Source organism: Frankliniella occidentalis, unplaced genomic scaffold, assembly GCF_000697945.3.
Source record: "Frankliniella occidentalis isolate FOCC.00 unplaced genomic scaffold, Focc_3.1 Scaffold10, whole genome shotgun sequence".
Lineage (NCBI taxonomy): Eukaryota > Metazoa > Arthropoda > Insecta > Thysanoptera > Thripidae > Frankliniella > Frankliniella occidentalis.
In genome coordinates this window covers 3033442-3037050 of record NW_026267140.1, presented here as the reverse complement: position 1 = coordinate 3037050, position 3609 = coordinate 3033442, and the positions used below count along the sequence as shown (strand labels likewise).

The 3609-nt window shown below is 46.4% G+C and overlaps 1 protein-coding gene across 2 annotated transcripts in view; it reads right to left on the bottom strand.

The window, feature by feature from the left end:
- The window catches only part of LOC113212602 (dual specificity protein phosphatase 10-like), an 84656-nt gene that overhangs the window by 58515 nt on the left and 22532 nt on the right, over positions 1–3609 (bottom strand). The window contains exon 2 of one of the 2 annotated variants that reach the window (XM_052277458.1): positions 2087–2140. The exons of the other annotated variant lie outside the window; for it this stretch is intronic. The gene's annotated coding sequence lies outside the window, so the exon portion shown is untranslated. The remainder of the gene's footprint in view (positions 1–2086; positions 2141–3609) is intronic. 2 annotated transcript variants of the gene reach the window in all.

The following is a 3609-nucleotide window of genomic DNA, read 5'->3' as shown; positions in this document are numbered from 1 at the left end:
TATAAAATGCATAAGCTGACTGAAGAGCTGACTGAGCATGTTTATTGATTTCCACAGATTTCAGTAAGATAAAGTAAAATAAAGTTCGCATGGTTTCAGTGTGCGTGTATCGAAAGAAACGCCTCGCTGTTAGGCAATCGCAGTCGTGTAGTGCAGTTGTGTGGGCGCGTTGCCTACCCGGCCGGCTGCAGGGGTTCATAGCGAGAGCAAAGCCGGCGCATTGCGAGGAGTTAATTTATCAACCAATTTAGAGAACAATTATAACTTTACTGAGGCAGTGTTTTGAGGTTGCGGTTCTCATATGCTGAAGACAAGCTCTGCAGGTTCTGCTTGTGCGCGATGGGTTGCGCGCCAGCTGGGCTCAGGTGCGCCGTCATGCTTCTTCCGTCTTTTCCTTCTGGCTGTGCGCAGGAATGGGGTGGCCCTGGGGACGGCGTTGGCGGCCCTGCGAAAGCAGGGGAGAGGACTTTAACTCGACGAGGAGTGTGTAAAGATAGACTAAGGAGTCACCCGGGAGACCTGGAGCGAGTACGAACAGAGATAGGGAGGGTGGACAGAACGTCCCAAAGGACATAATTACCACATCCTTGGTCTCCCTACGCTAAGGATGCAATGATGGAGTGATTTTTTTACTAGCGTAACATGCGGAACCCGTTAACCTTGAGCGAAAGAGGGTACAGATGTCCAGAAAAATGCGACTTTCTCAGATTTTGTCTGGGCAATACAAACAAAACTGTCTGGATGTTAAAAGGGTGTTTAATTGTTTAACGTAGATGCCAGCCGTTAGGTAATGAAGTATATTTTTCTATTTTTCTATCTAGGCCTGCGTTTGAATTAGGCGTAAAATGCTCCATTCCATAATGGAGAACTTTATCAGCATTCTTTAGAGTTGATTAGTCTATAATGAACGATTACACAAAATTGCTCCTATGCGTGTCAGCAAGGAATTGGGAGCGAACTGCACTGTCTCCGTAACGCCCTTCACCGTGCACGCACGTAGTGTGTTCAGGAAAGAAGGCACTTGGAGAAAGCAGTTATTTAACTCCTTCCCGGAATGATAGTGAATTCAATAGGGATAAGATAGAGTTACTCAGTGTGTAAGAAAGAGACCAGAAAGGGGGGGGGGGGGGGGGTGGCAGCGTGCGACTAACCACTAAACTACAGTGGCTGTGGTGTCCTTGTGGGTCGCGCTCGCCCGGCTACGCCAACTCCAAGGCAAGTTACACATGGGGTGGGGCAAGAGAGTGCGGACAGAGCTAGTAGTAGCCGCACTGTTGGTCATACTCAGAAAGAAAGTACTCGGAAGTACCCAAGTACTCAACATCCTGGCATGTCCCACTCTTACTATTAGTAAGTAGTCGTAAAAGAACTCATTGTTAAAACAGCTCTGTTACACTCTCAGAACTGCACTGATAGTTTTTGTTCTTGAAGATACGTTTAAAGCACTAGGATTAGTGACTAATTTGCTTGTTCTCGCGTATAATTATGTAAGTAATTCGCCGATACAAAAAAAATTTGTAGGAATACAAAAATTAACTATTACGTATTACTGACTTAAAAGATTGTCTCTGACAAAGAGGTTTATAAATCGATAGCAGGCGGAGAGCGCAGGTGCTGACCTTTTTGCTTGAAGACAAGTTTAGTTTTTCAACAGTTTGAACAAAAGTGTAGCAGTTTTCAAAGCAAATTTCACGATGTAAACAAAATCTGTGGTAAATATTACAACATTTCCATTTGTGACAGGTGAGTGGGCTTCATCCCCACACGGCGGTGGTGAGTGAACCTGAGCCGCTTTGTCCCTCCACGCCGTGCCTTTGCCACGCCCCGCCTCGGCGACTTGACAACACTGCTGCACTGGGGCGGGGTGGGGCCGCAGTGGGCGACGCGGGGCGAGGTGGGGAATGGAGGAAGCCCTGACCCTGCCGGGCTGGTGGGGTGGGCGGGGTGGACGCGGGGCGGGGCGAGCGGGCGGGTCAAGTCGAGGAGTCGCGCGCGCCCCGCAAACCAGAGCAGCCCTCCGCTCACACAAGAATAATACCAGGTGGCCACGAAAGTCGTTCCTTATTTTCAGTTGTAGGCAACTCACTATTAAACTGCAGCGAAGAGCAGCCCAGAAGCGAGGGCGGGCGGGTCTGCAGCACTGCAAAGAAAATTATCGTGATTTTACGACATTTCCTCGGTTAATTTCCTATAACGAAAACTTTGTTTCTAAGAAATTACGATACATCGTCATTTTACGAATTTTCTTTGAAAATCCTAAGCTCTAACTAAAGGGTATGAAAATTGTAAATATTCTAGTCAAATTTTATGTCTTACGACCCAAAAGAATGCATTCGTTACGAAATGTATTCGTTACTTTACGAAATGTTTTCGTAAATTGGCACTTACGAAATATTTTCGCAAATTAATTTTTAGGAAGCATTTCGTGACTTATTTTTTCGTAAAATCACGAAAACGTTTTACAGTGAGCGCATACCAGATGTGGAATGGTATTGCCTGTCTAAAAAAATAATCCTTACGGTGGGCAACCTACTACCTAGTGGAGATGTCTGCAGTGCGCGCACAAGCTCCAGGGAACTGCAACAAGTAGTTTATCGTTTAGCAGTCACTTCATTCTCCTTGGCCGCGGCTTCCACTACGACGTACGCGGTGTGTCAAACTACGCTACGAATCCGAGGCGGTGAGCAAAAACTGCTCAAAAAGAAGTGAAAACAAAAGGAATACGGGGAAACTTTCTAAGAAATTTCCTTGTAGGAAAATCAATTTACTTAATCGAGCCTCGGAGTCGACTATCACAGCAGCATGATCGTTATCGACACATCTTGCCCGCTATCAACGTTATTCGGCTGACTGCCGTTTGCTGGCTACGATCCAACTCGAGGGGGCATGAGAAACAGGGGGAGGGGTGTGTCGTTGAGGTTGGAAGATGGGACAGAGAAGGCTATACCACGGGGTAGAACTCCCAGCCAGGCTGAAATCTGCATTTCCCATACATAACAGAGGGAGTTCTGCACATGTAAGAGACAAACTTCTCCGCTATTCACTATTCACCCGTTGCAACTGTGAGGTAACCACTAACGTAATAGTCTGCACAAGGAAAAAATCTAAATCAAGAATCTATCTTGAAAGCAGATGATACAAATTTGAGAATAGGTCTGCTTTCTAATTTTCTCTCATATTTAAGTGTCATTTGTTTATGGCTGCTTGTTATTACTTGCAATTTTGTAATTCGGGGGACTAGCGGCGTTGATGAGCTAAGGGTGGGGCAGAGCAGAGCGGCCGCCGTCGGTGGCTTAGTATTGTCTGGTATTGTTGTACAGGGACGGGGCCTGCTCCCTGCCCTGACCTGCCTGCCGCAGTATTGTTGGGTAGAGGAAGGGGCCTGCCTGAAGCGCGACACTCGGACAGACAGTCACTCACTGATTCCCCTAGCGCCAAATAAATTGTTTTCTGGTCTCCGCTTGGTTCTCTGTCCTTATCGAGAGTAAAAGCAAGCTGACACCTTAAAGTTACTTATATACTCTTTATGTTTAGTCAAAAGGTTTTTAAGGTATCATCTGCTAAAAAGCTTGGTCTCCACAGCCAAGACAAAAGTTTATTTGGAGACAG